This window comes from Cavia porcellus, unplaced genomic scaffold (genome assembly GCF_034190915.1).
Source record: "Cavia porcellus strain 051 isolate PalLab524CR breed Dunkin Hartley unplaced genomic scaffold, mCavPor4.1 scaffold_11, whole genome shotgun sequence".
Lineage (NCBI taxonomy): Eukaryota > Metazoa > Chordata > Mammalia > Rodentia > Caviidae > Cavia > Cavia porcellus.
Genome location: NW_026947494.1, coordinates 55,050,144 through 55,074,129, shown reverse-complemented (window position 1 = coordinate 55,074,129; position 23,986 = coordinate 55,050,144). Strand labels below are relative to the sequence as shown.

The 23,986-nt window shown below is 37.1% G+C and overlaps 1 long non-coding RNA gene across 1 annotated transcript in view; it reads left to right on the top strand.

Annotated features, from left to right (window-relative positions):
- Nucleotides 1-7,009: 7,009 nt before the first annotated feature.
- The window catches only part of LOC134478005 (uncharacterized), an 81,400-nt gene continuing 64,423 nt past the window's right edge, over nucleotides 7,010-23,986 (top strand). The window contains exons 1-2 of the long non-coding RNA XR_010050347.1: nucleotides 7,010-7,145; nucleotides 8,718-8,836. This is a non-coding gene — a long non-coding RNA (uncharacterized LOC134478005). The remainder of the gene's footprint in view (nucleotides 7,146-8,717; nucleotides 8,837-23,986) is intronic.

The following is a 23,986-nucleotide window of genomic DNA, read 5'->3' as shown; positions in this document are numbered from 1 at the left end:
GGAAACAGCACCCAAAGGCAAGGGAGAACCTCAGGGAATGGCTGACAAGCAATCCTTCAGCCTCACCATGGCTGTAGCCACCTTCTTGGAAGTGTGGAAGGCCCCGGAAGATGTGAAACAGTCTGTTTGGAGCCCAGGAATGTCTTTCAAGCCTTAGAAGTATACAATTCCTTGCCTTCGTTGTGAAATTGGGGGGCAGCTGTCTTAGCTATTCTTAACTCTCTTCTGCTGCATAAATCAAGAAGTGGACAGTCTTTTCCAACAAGTAGACCAGCTGCAGCAGATAGAGGAGGACCTTGAGCAATCGCTGACTGCTGTAGAGCTCAGGTTGTAAGGTGTGGGAAGCACTGCCTCCTCCAGAAATGTCTCCAGAAATATAAATCCTCATGTCTGAGAAAATCCCTGGGAAAACTCTTTGGTTTTGCATGCTAGGCTGACTATTTGTCAAAAAGTAAAGATAGAAGAATCCCCTAGTCCAGGAAGAAAGACTGGGAAGGCCACCTACCCCTAACTAGCACACAGAGTATACGACCTATACAGCCATGGAAGTGTGATAACTGGCAAAGCAATTAAAGCAGAAGGTGGGTGAAAGTGCCTGTGTGACTGCTATGGCTATGGGACACTAGGGCTGATAACAGTTAAGCCTGCAGGAGCTGTCCCAAATAGCCAACATAGCCAGCATCCCCTCTGTGAGATGGTTCTTCATAATGTGCCCAGGACAACCACAGAAGCAGGTAATAAGACTGTGATAAATTGGTTGATGACAGCAGCTTACCTAGTTTGGGAGAATCCAGGTGACCTGCTGGAACAAGTCACCAAATGGACAACCTATCTAGACTTGATAACTGTGCTAGAGAATGGGCATGCAACAAATGATGTTCACACTGCAGTATGGTAGCCCAGATGAAGAACTGTTGACAGCACACATGAAGGATATGATCCTTGCAAGTGAACCAACTGGCACATTCCAGTCAGTGGCAGCCCTTCTAGCTCCCTTTACAGATTGTGCAATCCATTTTGCTGTGGATGCATTAGCCAGGCTGGGAGCTATGGAAGTGGAGCACCAAATTAAGGGGAGATCTGTAAAATCTGTACCAGAAAAGGAGAAAAAGAAGGGGGGCTCCTAGAGATCAGGACAAGGACAAGCTGTGAGGTCCCTGAAGGTTGGTCAGCACCAGATCTAGGCAGACCTGCTGGCTGCTGGCCAGTGGGGAGAGTCATGGAAAATATGACTGCTTGATGCAGACAACCTACATTATGGTGGGCCACCTTTAGGGAGCTGATGCTCTTGTTGCTGGCTTGGGAAACTCAGTGTGACAACTCCCTTGATAGTTGCTGACCTATGATGAGACATGTAGAAGTATGGCCATATTGGCTGTCATGGTTCAGTGCATAAGCTCCTCCTCTCTCTGGAAAATGGTCAAGAGATACCTTGACTATGACCTAGTCAAGGTCAAGAGATACCTTGACTAGGCGTTGCAATGATTCATCACTAGGAATAGCATTTGAGCAAAAATATTGACATGTGTATGGGGTGTTGCTAGGAATAGCATCTGAGCAGGGAAAAGGAAAGGACCATAAACTTAACCCTGCAGGTTGAAACTGTTGCTCAAATATGACCCAGGCCTTGAATATTATACATCAGTCTTTGATGTGGCTTATGGATGAGATGTTTCAAATGAAAAAAGTGGTTTTGCAAAACCACATGGTTCTTGATTTATCAACTACAGTACAAGAGGGTGTTTGTGCTCAGTTACAAACAGAATGTTACATTTATACATTTCTGATCTTTGAAGGGGTGCAATGTGGGGAACCACTCACTGCTTCAAAGCTCAAGGCTTTAAGAACACCTGAGAATGTGATCCTGCTTGTCTAGTGCAGTGCACAGTGGGATACAGTTATGTAACCATGACTGAGCACAGGTAAACACACATGTGCTGGTTTTAGCACTATGTAAAAATGTAAATATGAGATAACAAGCTGCATGCAAATTACACAATAGAGATGCAGGTGGCTCTTGCTCTGGCGCTCTTGTACTCTTGTGCTCATTTGTACATCTCTGCTCCGTGCTGTCTGCTGTTGTTACTGGTGTGTTACACACATGTGTTCTTTAACCTTGGAACCTCACTTTGAAAATTTCCCTTTAAATCCCCTCCCAGCAGGATGACAAACTTTCCAAATGTAACCCAAAATCCATTATCTTCCCCAGATCAGGTAACTCTATATACAAATGATGTGGTTCTCTTGTCTTTCCTTACCAACTGTGACACCCTAACCTTTGGTCATGGTTTGTGGCTTTTGAAAAGTAGCATGGAAAAAGTACAACTGACTTTTTGTGAACCATGGAGTGGTGCTCTAAAGTAAGTCAAGACATACATATATCAGGCAAACTCATTTCTTTGGCTCTGAATTTGGCCAGGTGATGTCAATATTTAAGTTTGTTGTAAGGTGGTTCCAGCTGGCGTGTGGTATCTGTGCAAGTACGGGATGTCAGTGACCAAAAGGAGGAGTAGAACCAGGAGATGAAGTACAGAAGAGAAGACGAAACCTTCACTTCCAAAAGTGATTCAACAAGACACAACACACACACACACACACACACACACACACACGCACACACACACACACACACACACACACACACACACACACACACACAATCACATTCATCTTCTCCCTGAGAGCCTTTTGTAAAGTTATGGGAAGTTAAATAAAACTACTTGGTGCTTTTAAAACATCTCTCCAATATGAAATTCTAGGATGATATTGAATACTCAGATTTCAAGCCCTAACTCCTCTCTGAAGGGTTGCCCAGTGAATTTGAGGCCCCACATGGTTTTGTTGAAAGCAGCAGTTTTAACATGGAAAACTGATGCCTCTCCCCAAAGGAATGCTTTTTTTTTAATACTAAATCTTCCTTTTTGAATATTTAGAAAATGTTACAAAACATTACCATCCATAATTGCAATGTCCTAAGGTAGCATCAGGTAATTCAATAGTCTCCCATGTTTTTGACAGCACATGTGTTTAGGTTTTAGCAAATTTAAGATTCTATTTATTGTAACCAGCTTTCTTTCCCCCTATAATTTCAATGACATAGAAGTTATATGTGAGGTGACTGGTTCTTGCAAAGGTCAACTTGGAATGAAAGTCCTGACACCATCAGACTTCAGCTTTGATGGGACAGTGCCAGCGTTAGTGTTGTTAAGCTTTTGGATGCTTCCTTTAAGCCTTCTATACAAGCACCAGTGATAAGATGACATTGGTTTGGAATGATCTGTGACCATTATACCCAACAGAGGATATTTAAAAAGTTGATGATTGCCCTTATTTCCTGTTAAACTACACAGTGTGGATTTCATTTAATTAACTCATCATTAAAATTAACAGAAAAGGATATAAAAGAAAAAATAATTAAAATAAAAGGAAAAAAGTCTTTAAAATTAGTTTTAATGGTACATTTTAGATATATATAATGATTACATTCATCATAGGGAATTTATACCTATACATAATATAACTTGATTCTTCTATTTTTCCCAACCCTCTCCCCTCCCTTCAACTTTTTCCTTCCTTATTTATTTTAATTTTTCCCCTTCTATTCTTTTTTACTTTTCCCTTTCTTTCTTTTTCCCTTCCCATACTCTTGTTCCTCTTCTTAGTTGAGCATTTTCCTCCTGTTTCCCAATATCTGCTACACGTTTTGGTCCTTATTTATCCTTTCAGTTTCTCAACCAGAGAAACAATATGATATTTAAATGCATGTGTCCAATTTCAGAAATAGAAATTTTTTTTAAAAAGTTGATTTCCCCTACATCCACGTTCCTCTCTCCAAGCCTGAACATTTTCATCAGTAACACTGAGAGAATTCAGTACAATACAAAGATGCCATGACATTGGCTTATTTAATAGCTCTCATATTTCTTTTCCATACCTTTATAAATTGTAAAATAAGAGAAAAAAATAGCTTTCAGCCATCCCCCCTGCTCACAAGTTCTATAGCTTGTTAGGATAATATGTTAGGCTGAAATAGAAAGGGATGATCAGAGACTGATGGCTTCCTTCAGCCGAACTGTGTTCTCCTCTCTAGTCCAGGCCTGGATTTACACAGAGGGAGATTCTATATTACCGCCAGGACCTATGCAACTCTTATTTTCTTTAGCCACCTCAGTTTCTCTCGCTTCTCATGGGCATCATTAAATTAACACTTGCCCTTATTTCTTGTTTAACTACACAGTGTGGATTTCATTTAAGTAACTCATCATTAAAATTAACAGAAAAGGATATAAAAGAAAAAACAATTAAAATAAAACTAGACTTTCCTCCCAACTTCCCAAAAGTTTCCACCTGTGCTGCTTAAGCCACTGAAGTGCTCTATAGTAGTTTTCCTACTGAACACTCTAGTCAGAGTTGTGTGCTGGTACAGTAGTCTCTGAATGAGTAAGGAGCTCCAAATTGTAGCATTTGCCAATTTGGGTCATGTAAATACTATCACTATCACCCCAGATTTTAATTGCTTTTCAAGCTACCAATATGATGTCACTAACATGGCGTTGGAATGAGATGCATGTAGGCAGCTCCTGTTGAGCTTAACACAGGCAGTATTAACACTGTACATGCTACAGTGGAACTCTTTGGAGGAATACACTGTACTCTTCTTTCACCAGGGAAATGCAGGTATAAGCCCTATAATATCATATATCTAAGTGGTTCATAAACAATCTTTTGCTAAATGTGCGTAAGAACTGCAATTGTTCCAGGCACAGGATGACATTTCAGGTACCTTAAGAATAATGCATTTTATAAGGTGTTCCTAGGGAGCCTTGGAACTTAAGTTGTGGTCTGAGGACCTATGGTGTTGACAACATCTAGCAGCTTGTCAGAGATGCAGAGTCTCAAATCCTCCCCAGACTCATTGAACCAAAATCTGCATTTTAACAAGTTTCTAGCTGGAGAAGCTCTGCTATAGTAAATCCCACCCAATCTCAAAGCTAGGGTGCAAGTTAAGGTCCAGGAGCAGCACTAGATATTCTATAATTACCCATAGCAGATACTAAACAGAACCTGATACTGATCTGAATTGTACATGAAAATGTACCTTCTGAGATTTAAGAAAGTGTAAACAAACTGATTGGGACAGGGGAGGTTTAGGATCCCAAAATTGCTAAAGAAAGAAGTTTATATTTGAGTTGGGAGATGTCGTCTTCCCAGTAAGAGCCGCAGACTCAGAGGAAATATTGTATTTATCAGAGAAGTACTTTGATTGTACTACTTTGATTGATCTACTTGCTTTTATATAATAAACTTTTAAAGTTTTTACAAGTATTTTAAAGCTTTTAAAGTATTTTAAAATATTCTATTGATTAATTTTAATTAGAAAAATGAATTAAATGCCTTTCCACATCGCTATACATAGTTCATTATATCTACTTACAGAATAATATTCCATTGCATGCATGTGCTGTAATTATTATTGTGCTCTGCTTCTCTTTTAAAGGGCACAGAGAGTATTTCTTATTTTCCGCTACCTCCAACAATACTTCCATGGACATCTGCATATATTTCCTCTCTTGGATCAACTTGAGAGTTGGTCTGGGTGAAACTCCAGAAGCGGGATCCCACAGGTTATAGATTACATACATGTAATTTTATTGAATACTTTCAGATGATCCTTCAGAATGGCTATACCAGCATATATTCCCACCAGGGGATTCCATTTCCCCACTTCTGTTTCTATTATCTGGCTTTTGAATTTTTGACAGTCTGTTGAGTGTAAAATGCTATCTCATGCTTCTTTCCATTCACATATTTTCTAATGGAGATTAGCATATTCTCATATTATCCATTAAGATTGTCCTTTTTGTGAAGTACCTACACATCATGTTCATTGATGTTTTCCTACTGGATTCTGCTCTTTCTAATGGGGATTTTCTTATTCATTCATTCATTTAACAAATTTTTATTGTGCACCTACCATGTATTAGTTATCATTCTAGATACTAATTTGGTAAAATGAATAAAACAAACAAAAAGCACTGATCTCACAGATTTTGAACTTATTAGGAGAAAGAACATGAACAAATAATTATATAATATAATGTTGGGTTTTGGCAAGTGCTATGAGTAAAAATAAAGTTAAAGGGATAGAGAATACGAAGTGGGTGTTGTTTTGGATAAAGTGAGAGAAGTCCTCTATAAAGTGGGAATATTTGAGTAAAGACTCGAATAACACATGGCTTGTATATAATATAGTCATTTGTCCTTTCTAATTGCTATAAATATCTCTTTCCAAAAGGTTGATCATCTGTCAACTTTATCTATAGTTTACCTTTCTTCATTGTTCAGAAATCTTCAATATTGATGTAAGCACATTTTTAAATGATTTATGCATTTTGAGTCTTCTTTAATAAATCATTATACAAAATCACAAAGATGTTCTCCCCCATTTTCCCCGCAAACTTTACATTTTATTTTTTAATTCAATTTTTTACTGCACTCTATGTGGAATATCAATTTTATTTTTTCATGTGAAAGCCATTTTGTACCAGCATAAATTACTTACCTATCTGTGCTTCTACATTGATTTGGGATGAAATCTCACAATATACCACATTTTCAAGTATTTATGAGTCTTCCAGTGGGTTTTTGTTATTATTCTTGTTGCTTCCTTGGTTCATACTGCTTGTCTCTAACGAACTCCACACTTTTCTCTTGTACTATGGTCTTGTACTCTGGTTTGAGTAACAGATAAATTATTTCTGGAAAACTAAGTTATATATGGGAAAAACTATGACTCACTCATAGTCATGTTGCCCACAGAAGTAAATATACCATTGTTAAGTTTACATATAAACATGACCCCAAAGTATGATGTATTCAGAAGTGAGACTTTGGGAAGGTGATTGGACTATGGGTGTGCCATAGCAAGCTTGCTGTTAGGAGGCGGGGCTTGCTTGAAGGTAGTTCACTGGGGAACTATTCTAGAAGGGTGTGTTCTTTTAATGAGCTCCTTCCTTCTCTCTCTGTCTCCTTACTGCCATGGGTTGAACCCCTGTTCCTTGGCCACATTCATCTGCCATCCTTTTTCTGACCTGAAGCCAGCCACCTGTGGACTAAAACTTTGAGTCAAAACAAACCTCTAAATTGTGAGTATTGAATATTTTGTCTTAGTGACTGGATATTGAGACAATAATTTTTAAAGCACATCAAGGTAAACTGTGTTCTTCAAACATAGCTAATTACTTGACTGTCAGCATCATAAATAGTCTTTTTCTTTGTAATAATTAGTTTGAATACTTTGAAAGTAGAACATTTGCCTCTGTTAATGGTAGGCTGGCTGATGTGGTACATCTCTCAGACTGAGGAATATTGAAAGCACAAGGGAACTATCAAGACAGTGAAAAATTGTGGAACAAAAATATAGAAAAAAGAAAGACCAGAAAGATAAGCCTAGCACATAAATATTATTTTCCCATAATAGCATTGGTAATTAAAGGAAGTCATTTGAGAGACTGACAGATTAAACACTGACTGCCAACTTCATCAGAGGAATAAAAATAAGAGTCCAGGATCCACTACAAAGGATAAATGACCATAGTTTTGATAAGAACCCCTAAGAGGTACACTTAAGGTATAAAGGTGGGTTAAAACAATCTGACCATCTCTTGGATTGAATGCTATCTTTAAATAATCTCAATCTTGATATTAAAATTAAAGTGATCTGGATAATCATGTCCCTTGCTGTTTACCAAAAATAAATGTAAATCCTTTTATGCTTCAAATTATTCTATATCTTTACATACATACTGATGAGTAGATAGTTTTTTTTAAAAGGCACATGAATTGACAGGACCATTTAATTTAACACCAAGAACAGCAACAGACATTACAAGCAGATCCACTTGGAACTGAACACTACATTTTATAAAAGCAAATCATAAAGTATAGTATTATGAAAAAATAATTAAAATAAAAATTCATTGCGTTTAGATAAGATGAAAGAATTCATGAACTAGAAGAAGAATATAATCAAAATGAAATACAGAAACAAAAAAGGAAAATATAAAGAAAGATTATAGCAGAAATGGATGTTCAATGGAAAAAGTCTAACATACGTGTAATGGAAGTACTAGAAGAAGAGAATGAGCAATATTTAAAGAGATCATGAAATTTTTCCAAAAAACAATGAAAATTATCAAGTTTTCTTTTTAAGAGACCTTAGAGATGTCAAGCAAAACAGTCCAATAGAAAGTCACAAGGCATATCATAATAAAGCTGTTAAGGCAAACAAGAAAACAAAATAATCATGAAAGCACCCAAAGGATCTTCAAAGAAGCAATCACTAAGTTCACATCAGTTAACTCCAGCCACAAGAGAGTCAAAAAACAAGAGAATAATATCTTCAAAGAAAATATCTACACAAGAGCAATCTACATTCAGAAAAATCTTTCAATAATACAAGTTATAAGTATATATACATACCTTTATATGTATGTGTGTATATGTATATATACATACATACCTTGGATTATAACTTGTTCTGTGCGTGATCTGAAAGACAAGCAAGTATTTCCAATAAATTTGACCTGACAAGCAAGTGATGCTTTGCAATACAAGTAGTATGTGACGCTGAACATCATATGATGACCATTAGCCAGCGGTTCACTTCTTTCGGCCTCTCCTCATCTTTTCATCTTTCTCCTTCCCTGTTGCTGCAGGAATGTGGGTGACTGTCTCCCAACAGCAAGGGTTGTGGAGGAGATCTCATCTATAGAGGAAGAATTAAAAAAAAAAAAAAAAAACAGAGAAGCCTCTCACTTCAAATGAGATTATGGAGGTATGTAAAATGTGAGAAACAATGCAATATTTTGTAGAAAATCACCACCTAAATAAGACTGTAGCAGGGTTAGTGATAAATCTCTTTAACAAAAATGCACTAATTTCCACAAAATCCTCAAAGGAGGCCTAAGCAAATGCCCCTGGATTGTCCTACACAATAACCCTTTTCTCTCTTGGCTCCCTCACACCATCCACGAAAGTTTTCAAAGGCAAATACAGGTTAATTGGCTTATTTTTCTGTACATTTTATATTTTATTTATTATCTTACATAATAGTATTGCAATCATATCTATATTACTATTTGGGGGTTGTAGAATGAATAATGTGAGTTTTCATTACTTCTTATGGGGAAATTTGTTTTGATATGCAAGTACTTTGGATTGCAAGCATGTTTCCAGAACAAATTATGCTCTCAAGTCAAGGTTTTACTGTATATGAAATAGGGATATATAAAAAAACAGATTTTGTTACCAGTGGACACATATTATAAAACATACTAAAGATCACAAAATAAAATAATCTCAATTGAAAAACCAAAGATATGGGAAAAATTGAAATACAATCCAGGGTAAATATTAAAAAATCTAAATGAATACTAACTATATAAAACAATTTATGATGTGATTTACATGTAGAATTAAATATATGAAAACAACAGTATATATGTAAGAATGGAAAGTCTCTATGTTTTTCTTGTTGGCCAGAAAGAGGCAAAATTATTCATGTCTACTAAAACATGATAAGTCTATGTACATGTTTTCCTCATGTGCAATCACCAAAACAACTGAACAAACAAAAACAGCAAAGAAATATAGAACTTTACACATGAATAATCTGTGGCAGATTGTGTTTTTCAAAGAGAACCATGGCAATATCTATTTTCCCACACACTTTTAGGAAATTTAACCTTGCTCCTCTCCTGACAAAGAGATAGAATCTATTTCTCCACTAACTTGAATTTGGATGACCCCACTTCTTTGACTAGTAGAATATGACAGAAGTATGAGATCCAGGATAGCCTCGAGCTGGCTTAACAGTTTCTACTTCTGCCTCATGGATATTAATGTTCAAGTAAGAAATATTGCAGCAGCCAACAGAAACACCAAAATTTCACTCAAGATTTGGGGGTAGATCTATTTAACATTGATGAGCACTGACCTCTAAAAACATGTCAGGCCCTGAGCTATGATGAGCTAGCATTTTAACAGGGTATGTAAGTACAAAAGCAGAGTACTTGACTATCTTTGATTGGTTCTTACAATATGTATTATAGTGACCAGCCATTTCTGAGAACAGAAGTAACAGGAACTGTAATAGGAACTAAAGTAAATTGCAGGTTACCTGGGCAACTATACCGGTATACTGAAGTATACTGGTGCAAGGAGAGGCAATTTTCTGCTATAGTTCAACTCCCTCAAACAACAACAAATGGAGAGACTGTTCAGGATGAGATAACATATGGAGGAGGGTGGGGGCAGGAGGCAGGAAGAGCAGGAGGGGAAGAGATAGGAAAAGGGAGAGAGAGAGAGGACGTCTAGAAAGATGGCAAAGCAGTAAGCAATAACAAATGAACCTTTCAAAGAACTGGAATCTAAACGTTGGAAAATAACAACTTGGGAATGAAAAGAAGAATGGAGATGGATCCCTGGGACCCAGGAAAGATCTGGAAGGAAATTTAAGAGAAATTAAAGAGACAGATCACAACACAGATAAAAGAAGAGGCAATCTTCACTTTCTCCCCAGCTCCTGGCTTATAGTGAGAAAAAGGAAGATCAAATCTACAGCAACACAATCAAAGCAGGCAACTCCAGAGGTCCTTACGGTCCACCAGTGTACTTACAACAGCTAGTGAGTGACTCCAGTCCAAGCATCTGCCATATCATTTGGAGAGAGTGCCTGAGAGAGAGACCAATTGAACCTGAGACTCTCAGTGACAGAGAGTTGACTCCATCTCTGAGGTCCCAGTGTCAGACTCCCAGTGACTGGGTGAGCGACAACTACCAGGGAAATCTATGATCAGGGAGCTATGGTCAAGCCTGCAAGAGACATTAGAGTGTTACAAGCTAAATGACTCTGAATTCACCCCATGAGCAGAGGCCAGGTTCAACCTGAATTTCTGTGAAACTGAAGGTCTCAGAACCTGCCCTCCACCCTAATCGTATAGTCAGCATTTGGGGGTATCCAGCACAAATCAGGGTTCTGCCTGTCTCCCTTATCTACCATCAAGAACACAGTCATGCTGTAAATTGGGCACTGCCCCAAAGCTGTAGATCTCAAAAGAAGAAGCACAGGTTTGAACACAGGGGAGCTTTCTTGGTTGTTTTGTTTTGCATTTTGCTTTTGCTTTGCATTTGGACTTTAAAATATTTTTCTTTGGTTTTATGTTTGCTTGTTCTTGATTTGTATGTGTATGTGTGTGTGAACACTATTTTTAGGGGTTTTCTTGTCTTGATTTGATTTTGTTCTTGTTTTTATTTTCTCCTTCTTTATTTCTTTCTTGTTTTCTTCAACAGTTTCCTGAGGCTTGAGTAACATTTCTTTGTCCTTCATCTTTATTTCTAGTCTTTCTTTTCTTTTCTGTTCTTTTTTTTTTTTTTTTGTACTGGGGATCAAACTTAAGACCTTGCACTTGCCAGGCAGGCACTTATATCACTAAATCCCCAGCCAAGTCTTTTTCTTTTCAATTCTCGATTTTATCCTCTTTTCCCCCTTAAATTTTTCCCCTTGGGGTAAAATTGCCCTATTGATTGGGCATTGACCATATAAAATTTTATAATTTGCCTTATATCTTGTTTATAACTATAAATTTTGTATGTAGGGTTAAAGATAGCAATCATTAGTCATCACAATTTGCCATTTTCCAGCCTATGTTTGATGCTATTGCTATTACTGATTGTACCACATTTGTCCAATTGTGATGAGTTGATCTTCCTTCTATTCTCTTGTGGTTTCTGTCTGGATGTCCCCCCAAAGCTTCATGGGTCATAGGATGGGCTTTTCAGAGGTCCCTAATCTAGAGTTTGTGATTGGATCATTATCTAGTGCTAAGTGTCTAGGCAGTGAGAGTGCTACACTTGCCTAGGGTGGTAGCCTGCATACAGTATGATGAGAAGAGGAGGCTTGCTGCTTTTATCTTATCGTTGTTTTTACTGTTTTCCCTGTCATGAATGGTTTCCATGTGCCACACTGCTCTGCCTTGGAGCTAACTGACTGTGGACTGAAACCTCTAAAGTAGTGAGTTAAATAAACCTTTCCTTCTTTAATTTGGCATCAGATGTTTTGTTCCAACTATGAGAGAAAAGGAACTAAGACATGCCAATATGTAGGCTGTCTAGGGATCATAAACAACGCTCTATCCCAGTAGCAAAGAACTGGGAGTTAGACCAAACAGCTGCACCTAATAAACAGAAAAGATAGGATCCAGAAACAGGTCCAAAGGCCAAAAGCCAGCTACACCTAGAAGATATCTCTGAAAAGCAGTCATTTCCTTAAATGGTCACAATAGTGGTAATAAAGCTAGTGCCCCATAAGCATTTTACTAGCCTTGATGCAGGAAACAAATTTAAAAAAATAGAAAATGAGGAAACATGAAATCAAGATGTAACCCAACACTCTCAACTCCCAAGGCAAATCCAAGTGGCATTGAAGTGGAAGAAATCAAAAGCAATGATTACTGCTTGTATCTAGATGTTCCCACAAAGCCTCATGCAGTGGTAGGTGGGGTGTTTCAGAGGTACCTGAATCTGACCTCCACAGAGCTGTACCAGTCTACACTCCCACCAACAGTGCAGGAGAGTTCCTTTTTCCCCACAGCCTCTCCAGCATTTCTTGTTGGTAGTTTTATTTATCCTGGCCATTCTTTCTGGAGTGAGATGGAATCTCAGTGTGGTTTTAATTTGCATTTCTCTAATGACCAATGATGCAGAACATTTTTTCATGTATTTATTTGCCATTAGTATTTTTTCATCTGAGAACTGTGTGTTCATGTCAGGTGCCCATTTTTGGATTGAGTCTTTGAATTTTGGGGTAGATCACCAAAATTTAAAGATTCAACCCCAAAATGGGCATCTCAAATGAATAGACACTTCCCAGATGAAAAATACAAAGCAGCAAATAAATATATGAAAAATTTTTCACTATCACTGCTCATACATGAAATGCAAATCATTTCCATCTCACTCCAGAAAGAAGGGCTATTATCAGGAAATCAACCAGTAATAAATGCTGAAGGTATGTAGGGGGAAAGGAACCCTTCTCCACTGTTAATGGGAATATATAAGTTTTTTATCTAAATAAAAGCAAAACAGAAAAATGGGTAGAAATGATACAGAATTTTAAAAATTACATTAAGAAATCATCTCTAGTTGATATATTACATATAATCTTAGAAGTAGTTGTTCAAGTTACAAAATCAAAGCACAAAAACTGAACGGACAATGACAGCACAAACTATTTTGTTTGATGAACTATAAAAACAGTATTATGGTTATCTATCTTGCACACTTAAAGATGCATACAGTTATATGTGTATACCTACAAGTTGTTCTTTCCTTTGAGGACCGTTTCCTCTTTTTATTATTATAATATCTATTATATTCTTTAGATCTTATTATTCTTTCAGTTTATTATTATTATTATTTATTTTTTACATTAGAGAGACAATATAATATTTACAAATGTGAGTCTGATGTATTTCACTTATGAGGATAATCTCAAGTTGCCTCTATTTACCTATAAAAGCCCCAAGATCATCCTTTATTATAGCTGACTAACATTCCATTATATAAAAATATCACATCTTTTTTATCTATTCTGCAATTGGTGGGTATTTTGGTTGTTTCCAAGATTTAGCTATTACAAATTGTGCTGTTATAAACATGGGCGCACATATATCACTGTAACATGACATTTTCAATTTTTCTGGGAAAATACCTAGGAGAGGAATAGCTGGATTGAATGGAACTTCCAATCTTAGTTTTCTGAGGAATCTCCATACTGATTTCCACAGAGACTGCACCAGTCTACACTCCCACAAACAGTAGAAAAATGTTGCTTTTTCCCCATAGCTTCATCAACATTTGTCATCAGTTGATTTCTTGATGGCAGCCATTCTTGGTGGAGTGAGATGAAATCTCATTGTTGTTTTATTAGCATTTCTTGAATGACCAGTGATGGTGAACATCTCTTCATGTATTTATTTGCCATTGGTATATCTTCATCTGAGAAATGTGTGCTCATCTTAGATGCCCATTTTTGAAGTGGGTCTGTGAATTTGGGGGGCTTGATTTTTTTTAATTCTTTGGGTTCTGGATATAAGTCCTTTGTCGTAGGGACTGCTGGCCAAAACTCTTTCCCATTCTGTGAGTTTTCTTTTCATTTCAATGGTGATTTCTCTTGAAGTGCAAAAACTTTTTAATATGATGAGATCTCAGTTGTTGATTCTTTAAAGTACTTCCCGTGTTCATGAAATCTCTGCCTACCCCTATGTCTCCAAGATTTCTACATACCTTGTATTCCATTAGATTTAATGTTTCTATTTTAATAGGTTTTTGACATATTTTGCCTTTAGTTTAGTGCATGGTAATATACATGGGTCTAATTTCAATTTTGGCATGTGGAAAGCCAGTTTTTCCAACATCTTTTATTAAAAAGGCTATCCTTCTTCCAGTGATCATGTTTAGCCTATCTATCAAATATAAGGTCTGAGTGTCTTTGTAATTGTGTTGCTTCTTCTAATCTGTTCCACTGATCCTCAGGTTTATTTCTTTGACAGTACCATGCTGATTTTATTACTGTGGTTTTGAGGTATAGTTTCAAGTCAGGAATTGAGATGTTCCCGCCTTGCCTTTGTTGCCCAGAATTGCCTTTGCTATTCTAGGTTTCTTTTGTTTCCAAATGAATTTTAAGAGTGTTTTCTCTAGATCTGTGAGGTATTTCACTGCTATTTTGATTGAGATTGCATTAAACCTGTATAACAGTTTTGGGAATATGGTCATTTTCATAATATTGGCTCTTTCTAGCCAAGAGCAAGGAATATCCTTCCATTTTCTAATATCCTCTTCAATCTCCTTTTTTAGTGCAACATAATTTTCAGCACGTAAGTCTTTTACATTCTTAGTTGGGTTGATTCCTAAGTACTTCATGTTTTTAGATGCTATTGTGGAGGGTGAATTTTCCATAATTTCTCTCTTGGTGAGTTTGTTGTTTGTGTACAGGAATGCTATTGATTTTTGAGCATTGACTTTGTATCCAGCTACACTGCTGAATTTGTTTTATTACTTCCAGTAGTCTTTTAATGGAGTGTTTGGGTCTTCTATGTAGAGTATCATGTCATCAGCAAATAGTGATAGTTTAACTTCTTCCTTTCCTATCTTTATTTCACTTTTTTGTCTGATTGCTCTGGCTAATGTTTCCAGAAGTATATTGAATAGGAGTGGTGATAGTGGATATCTTTGTCTTGTTCCTGATTTAAGAGTGAAAGCTTTTGATTTTTGTCCATTTAGTATAATGTTGATTATTGTTTTGTCATAGATGGCCTTTATCAGATTGAGGTAGACAGCATCTATTCCAAGTTTCTGTAGGGTATTTATCATGAACAAGTGTTGGACTTTATCAAAAGCTTTTTCTGCATCTATTGAGATGATCATGTGATTTTTATCTTTGGCTCTGTTGATGTGGTGTATTACATTTATTGATTTGCATATGTAACTATCCCTGCATTACTGGGAGAAATCCCACTTCATTTTGATGTATAATCTTCTTGATGATTTTCTTCTTCCCGATTTGCCAGTATTTCATTGAAAATTTTTTGCATCTATGTTCATTAGTGAGATTGGCCTATAGTTCTCCTTTTTGGTTGAGTCTTTTTCTGGTTTTGGCATCAGAGTAATACTTGCCTCCAGGAATGAGTAGGGAGGATTGCTTCCCTTTCAATTTCATTGAAAAGTTTGAGGAGTACTGGTGTTAAAATTTCTCGTAGAATTTAGCTGTGAATTCATCAGGACCTGGGCTTTTCTTTGTTGGTAAGTTTTTAACCACACTGTCAATTTCAGTAGCTAATATTGGGTTATTCAAAATTGTTATATCTTCTTGATTGAGCTTTTGTAGTTCATACATTTCTATAAATCTGTCCATTTTCTCTGTTTTCTACCCTATGTGAGTAAAGATTTTCAAAGTAGCTATTCATGATTTTTCCCATGGGATCTGTAATAATTTCTCTCTTTTCAGTCCTTATTGCGTGAATTTGACATTTTTCTTTCTTTTTCTTGATAAGGTTGGCTAAAGGTTTATCAATGTTTTTATTCTCTCAAAAAACAGATCTTTGATTTATTCTTTGTACTTTTTGTCTCAATTGCATTAATTTCTGTGCTGATCATTATAATTTCCTCTCTTTTATGAGCTTTGTGTTTGACTTGCTCTTCTTTTACTAAAAGCTTGAGATGTAGCAATAGAATATTTATTTGTGCTTATTCTGTTTTCCTGATGTGACAACTTATTTCTATATATTTCCCTCTTAGCACCACTTTCATTGCATTCCACAGGGTACAGTATGTTGTATCTACATTCTCACTGAATTGTAGGTATTGCTTAATTTCTTCTTTAATTTCACCTGTAACCCATTGTTCGTTGAGGAGGTTGTTTTTTAATTTCCATGTATTCATGCAGGTTTTACAATTTCCTTTTGCCATTATTTTTCAATTGCAGGGCACTATGGTCAGATAATATGCATGGGGTAATTTCAATCCCTTTACATTTACCTAAGAATGTTCTATGGGGTAATATATGGTCTATTTTGGAGAATGTCCCATATGTAGCTGAGAACAATTTGTATTCTGATGTGGTTAGGTGGAACACTGTAAACCTTTACCAAGTCCATTTTTCACAGTTTTGATTCAGTTTTTTATGTCTGTGCTGACCTTTTGTCTAGTTGTTCTATCTCTTTGCAACAGTGGGGTATTAAGGTCCACTACTACAACTGTATTGTTGCTTGTTTGGCTTTTTGTATCTATTAGTATTTGTCCTGTATAATTGTATGCTTCTGTATTTGGTGCATATATGTTTATGATTGTTAGATCTTCTTGAATTGTTCCCCTGACTAGCATGTGGTAACCTTCTTTATCTTTTTGATCATTTTTGGTTTGAACTCCACATTTTCTGCAAGTAGAGCTACCTCTGCTATTTTCTGGGTTCTTCCTGTCACATGAAATATTGTTTTCCATCTTTGACTTTTAGTCTATGATTTTCCTCTTAAGTCACATGTGCTTCTTGTATTCACCATGTTGTTGGATCCTGTTTCTTGATCCATTCTGTCAATCAATTTCTTTTAGTAGGGGAATTTAGGTCATTCACATTGATAGATAATATCGATATGTACTGGCTTAACTTTGTCATGTTCTTTTCCTGCTGTTAGTTTCCTGCTATTCCCCCTTGTTTAATTGCTTTCCATGCCTGCTGGTTGTTCTGTTGTTGTTCTGGAAGTTGTAGTCATTTTTATCTCTATCTAGTATTCCCTTCAGTACTCTTTCTAGGGTTGATGTGGTACACATGAATTTCTTCCATTGTTCTTTGTCATGGAAGTATCTTATTTCTTCATTACATTTCAAAGAAAGTTTTTCAGGGTACATCAATCTGGGTTGAAAGTTGTTTTCTATAAGGGCCTGAAATACTTCACTCCAAGCTCATCTTAACTTGAGGTTTTGTGCTGAAAAGTATGCCATGATTCTAACGGGCTTTCCTTGATAGATGAGCTGTATCTTTTCCTAAAAGCTTTAGTATTCTGTTTTTATGCTGTATATCTTGGATCTTAATTATTATACGTCTGGGTGTAGATTTATGTTGGTTGTGACAATTTACCTTTCTATATGTTTCCCTTATCTGTATATTAGATTTTTTTCTCCATGTTTGGGAAATTTTCTGCTATTACTTCTGTGAATAGTTTACCGATGTCATCTCACTGACTCCCACATCTTCACTGATGCCTATTAGTCTTATATTGTTTTTGTTGATATCATCTTGAAGCTGTTCAATTGTCATTTCACACTGCCTTGTTTCTTTTAAAAGTTCTACCCCTTCTTGATCACTAGTTGCAATGCTGTCCTCAAGGTCCGAAATTCTATCCTCAACTTCCTGTAAATGGTTTTGCCAGATTTCAATAAATGTTTTTATTTCTTTGATATCGCTTTAAATTTGTTTCATGCATTCTACTTGTTTTCTATATTGTTCATTCAACATTTCCTTCATTTCTCCATGCTCCTGTACTTTTTTATCTATGTGTTCTGTAGCTGTGCTGAACAACTCCTTTATTAAGGTTGTCATTTCTGCCTTTATGTGAGAGATTATTTCTAATCTGATTTTTCCTATAGCTTCATGAATTTTTTTTCTTTATTTCACTTTGTGTCTTTTCAGAAATTTCAGGTGTATGACTTTTAATGTCCTCTATTTTAATGTCTCCTGTACTTGTTCCTGATGGACTAAATGTTTAAGATTGCATTTTGCTTTTTCATTTTGTCATTTTCACATTTTGGGCTAATATTTGATCTTACAATCTTACTAGTCTCAACTGTTGATAGTGTATATTTTAGGGTCCTAAAATGTGGTTACTGTTTGTCCAATTGCTGGGTACCACAATAAAAAGGAGAGCCTCACCTGAAGGACCTTTTGGGTGATTTTATTTTGTTCTGGTCTGTCTACTCATACTAGATTTGAGGGCACAGACAGCTATCCCCAAAATAGCAGAATGTACTACTAACTATCCTTAATTTCCTTTAACTTAAACTGAAGCCCTGTATTACTTACATTGTCTTACTATGACTGATCTTATTTGAAGCTGGTTTGTTAGATCACTGTTTTGCCTTGACTAATTTTATTTGAATTTGGTATGCTTGATAGTATCAAGTCTAAGAGTAGAGGCAATCACTCTGAAGATGACAAGATGCAATAAGATACCCATTCTGGTTTAATTATTAACTGCTTTTGAAGTCCTACAATGTCTCCAAAGTTGTGTTTTTACTAAAATTGCTATGTAATGCTACATTCAATTATATTATGTCTGATGATGTAAACATTTCTATTGAAAATAACAAGAGAAAGCATAGTAACTACTGTAGATCACCTAATGTTGTGGTTTTATATGTCTTTTTCATTTCATGTTTTTCTAGGAATTTGTTTTGTTGTCTTATTTTGATCTGTTTCTCCCTATAATACAGAAAGGATAGATATACATGTAAAGAGTCACATATGTGGAGAATTTCTAAACAGTTTACGGGAACATATTATATAATGCACAATGTAATGAACAGATACTCTGAAGAAGAGACACTAAGAAACTCAGTACTAATTCTGTAGCATTATGATATAAAATCTAGCAATACTATTATTCACTGTTCAGAGTGATATTAGTCTAGTCTCTTATGTTTAATTTCAGCATATGTAAAGATAAGGACAGCTACTTCGAAGAGAATAAGAAACATTATGGCAGTCATTGTTGACTTCCCCAATGTCACGTCTTGAAGTCCTAAAAAGCCTTCATCATCCTGCTATGACTAGATTAGTTCTGTAATGTTCAGTATATATTCAATACATGTGAAGATATGGACAACTTTTTGGAAGAAAACAAGAGACAATATGATAGACAGTGAAGATCTCCAGTGGACTTGCTTTGAAATCCATGTTTCTTAAAATTGTTTCCTTATGATCTGTTTTGTTCCATTTTGTTATGCTTAATCTTACTCTCCTTAAATAAAAAAAGAAAAAGAGAGTAGAAAAAAATGGAAACAAAGCTTTTGTAAATAAGGAGGGAAAGAAGGGTTGAAGGAAGAGGAGAGTAAAGGGAAAAATTGTTACAGTATAACAGGTACAAATTTCCTATGATGAATATGATCATGTTGTGTGACAAAATGTATTAATAAAAAAAGGTAGAGATAGAAGAGAGAAAGAGCATCATGGCTCAGATATATAAATAAACACCTCATTGTGGGGAGTGGTGGAACCATGGCTGAGCCTGAGGATGGCAATTTCCTTGAGAGGAGATTAGAGCAAAGCCAATCCTAAGGACATAGAATGCCAGAGGCAGACTCTATAAACAAGTTGACCTCCAGCTCAGTTGCATATCAACAGGTGTCTGGCCTTGTAATCTTCCTTGTAAACTATAGTACAGATAACTTTGGGAAGGTTTGCTTTCAGTGTTCTCAGCAAATGCTAAGACCTTGCATCCTGGGCTTTCTCCTGCACTTCTTTTTCCTTTTCTTTCTTTCTTCCTTCCTTTCTTTCTTTCTTTCTTTCTTTCTTTCTTTCTTTCTTTTTTTCTTTCTTTCTTTCTTTCTTTCTTTCTTTCTTTCTTTCTTTCTTTCCTTTGTATAAATAAAGAAACATACTGGGACATTTTTGCTGCCTCTCCATCAGACAGATCAAGTCTCACTCAGTCCTAGTATCCCTTTAATATGTGTCTAAAGTTTCTTCTTAATCTTCCGTCACCCCTCTCTAAGGATTCCACTCTCTGAGAAGGTCACAGCATCTCATCATAGAAACTGACCCTGCTGGGTGAGGTAGCATATGCCTGTGATCCCAGCATTCAAGTGGCTGAGGCAGGAGGATTGCTGTGAGTTTGAGGCCAGTATGAACTAACAGTGAGATGCTATCTCAAACAGACACACAAACAAAAGAAGTTGACCCTGTATCTCCTGTGAATCTGAAATCAACTGACCAGCCAAATCCTTCATGAATTTCTGAGTTACAAAATCATGACAAAACTAAAATGATTGTAATAAACTATTAAATTTGAGGGTGGTTTATTATGAAACAATGATAACCAGAAGAACCACTAAGCTAGGGGGCAGAGAGGTGAATAGAAGAATAAAAATTAATCAGCCCTAAGTCCCAATATACTAGCAATTATATTAAGTGTACCAAAGGTCTGAATTAAAAGAAAAAAACCACCAGCTAGGATTTCTAGAAATTAAGTACATAAGGCTTAGCCAATGGGTCCTGGAGAAATTGAGCTCCATCCACCAGAGCACAAAGCTCCAGCACCATAGTTTGGGGATGGGCCCCAATTAGCCACGTGGGTCTCAAAGGTTCTGAACTCCACCCAGCCAGGCACAAGGCCTCAGCACCATACCCCAGGGATGCATCCCTGCTAGCTACATGGAGAATCTAAGCTCTTTCAGCACAGTACCCCAGTGCAACCCAGCACCATCCATCAGGGGAATGCCAGGCCAGCCTCACAGGTCACAGAGCACAAAGCTCCCGTGCCATAGTTCATGGGTGTGCCCCAGCTAGCCACAGGAACATTGGAGGATTGAAGCTGTGCCCAGCACAGCATTCCAGTGCAATCAACTGGGAAGGGGCTGGCCAGCTACATGGGTCCCAGAGGAAAATGACCAAGTGAAAGAGCAAGAGCAGTCCCAGTCCTCCAGCCAACCGAGAACAAATGCAGGAGACACTGAAATGGACCACAACTGAACTTCTGAAGTAAAGAAACAATTCTATGAAGTTATAGAGGAAATTCGATCAGAAATAATCTCCTAGGTAAAAAAAAAAAGAAAAAAAAAAGAAATGACAAACATTATGAAAGAAATGTTGAGTGTATCTAAAGAAGATCTAAATTTTAAAAAATAATGGAACATAAGAAAATGATAGAAACCTTGAATGAACATTATAGAACAGAATTAGTATGCATGAAACAGATTCAAAAGGATATTCAGGGAATTAAAAATTCCATTGAGAGCCAGAGGCATGCGTGGCACTGGCCGAGACCCAGGCTCCTCCTGTGACTCCTGCCGTCTCTGCAGACCCTCTCGTTGGACCCAGAACTCTAGCCAGAGGCATGCACTGCGTCGGGCTAGACTCGGGCTATCTCTGCAGACCACCCCCCGGGACCGGGAACTCCAGCCAGAGGTGGACATGAGGTGGGGCCAGAAGTGGGCCCCTCCGATGTCCCATAGTCCTGGCTACCCACCGCAGGACCTAGGAACTCCAACCCATGATGCATGCCTCCAGAGTCCCACTGCTGTCTTTGGGACCCTCCTCCCCCACTCCAGGAACTAGCATGACTGTTGATCTTGGGCTCCTTACCTTCCCCCAGAACCTTGGACTGCAGTGGATTAACCATGCAGTATGGAAGGGAGATTCAGCAAGAAGAACTCAGCAGCTTCCATCAGTGAAGTGAACTTGCCCCTAATGTAGGATAGAGTCTTCCAACTTTAGTGGGTAAACAGGAGCAGCAGAAAGAGCAGACCAAAAGTAGGCCATAGGTGAGCTTGGCAAGCGGTTGGGTGAGTCCTTCCTCCACACAAAGAATATCAGGTAGGTTGAGGAGGGTTGCAGCAAGGCCTCCGCCAACCTGGAGAAAATTAAGGGGGCCTGTGGGACACCAGAGACACAGTAGAGTCCCAGACAAGACAAATACTATAAACAGGGAGATCTGGTGACTCTGAATAACCTGAAGATATAATAACAGCAGGAACTAAGGGTTGATATTCATCAGCACTCCTAGGCTTCTAAGCCTAGGAAAAATATAGGATTCACCCAACAGGCCCTGCAGGGGGAATTCAGATGACTGGCCCACCTCTTCATTGTAGAACCCAACAATTGGACAAACATCAACCTTACAGTAGGTCCCCAAGATACACACTACCAACACCTGACACCAGTGGGACTGAAGAACCAAATATTAACCCAGTAGGGGAAAATTGCAAAGTGAAACAGCAAAATACAATCTCAAACATCTAGTCCACCAGGAGCAAGTACAGGAGACATTGAAATAGAAGACTTCAAAAGTAATGCAATGAAAATCTCTGAAAAGATAGCACGTGAAATAAAAAACTCCATGAGGCTATAGAGGAAATCAAATTAGAAGTAATCTCTCATGTAAAAGAAATATCACCCTTAGTAAAGGAGTTACTCAGAGCAGCTAGCGAAGAAATAGATAAAAATGTACAGGAGCATGGGAAACTGATTGAAACCTTCAATGAACAATATATAAAACAAACAGAATTCATGAAACAAACTCAGAGAGACATCCAAGAAACAAAACATTCTACTGAAAGCTGGCAAAACTGTTTAAATGAAGCTGAGGATAAGACTTCAGACCTTGAGGACAGGATTGCAATTAGTGGTCATGAAAGGATAGACCTTTTAAAAATAACATAGCAGCATGAAATGACAATCCAGCATCTCTAACATGATGCCAAAAGAAGCAATATAAAATTAATAGGCATTAGTGAAGATGCAGGAATCAATACAAATGACATAACTAAAATATTCACAGAAGTAATAGCAGAAAATTTCCCAAATATAGAAAAATATCCGATATGCAGATGAGGCATATAGAACACCAAATAATCACAATCAACATACATCTACACTGACATATAATAATTAAGATCCCAGATATGCAGCATAAAAACAGAATACTAAAAGCTGTTAGAGAAAATGCATGACTCATCTATCAAGGAAAGCCCTTTAGAATCACAGCAGACTTTTCAGCACAAACCCTCAAGTCGAGAAAAGCCAGGAGTGAGGTACTTCAAGCCCTTAAAGAAAACAGCTTTCAACCCAGACTGATGTACTCAGAAAAACTTTCATTCAAATTTAATGGAGAAACAAGATACTTCCATGACAAAGAATAACTGAAAAAATTCATGTCTGCCAACCCAACCCTAGAAATAGTACTGAAAGACATACTGGATATAGATTAAAATGACCACAATCCCCAGAACAACAACAGAAAGAAACCACCAGGTAGGACAAGCAATTAAACAATGGGGAAAAGCAGAAAGGAAACAACTGGAACATACATAACATGGCAAAGTTGAGCTAGTATATATCAGTTATATCCACAAATGTAAATGGCCTCAATTCACCTATCGAAAGGAATAGGTTGACATGATGGATAAAGAAACATGAACCCACAATATGCTGTATACAAGAGACACATCTGACCCAAAATGAAGCTCACAGATTAAATGTCAAAAGATGGAAAACAGTATTCCATGCAACAGGAACCCAGAAAATAGCAGGGGTAACTATTCTATTTGCAGACAACATGCACTTCAAACCTAAAAGGATTAAAAGAAATAAAGATCACTACATAGTTGTTAGTGGAAAAATTCAAGAGAAAGAACTAACAATTATAAATATATTTACACC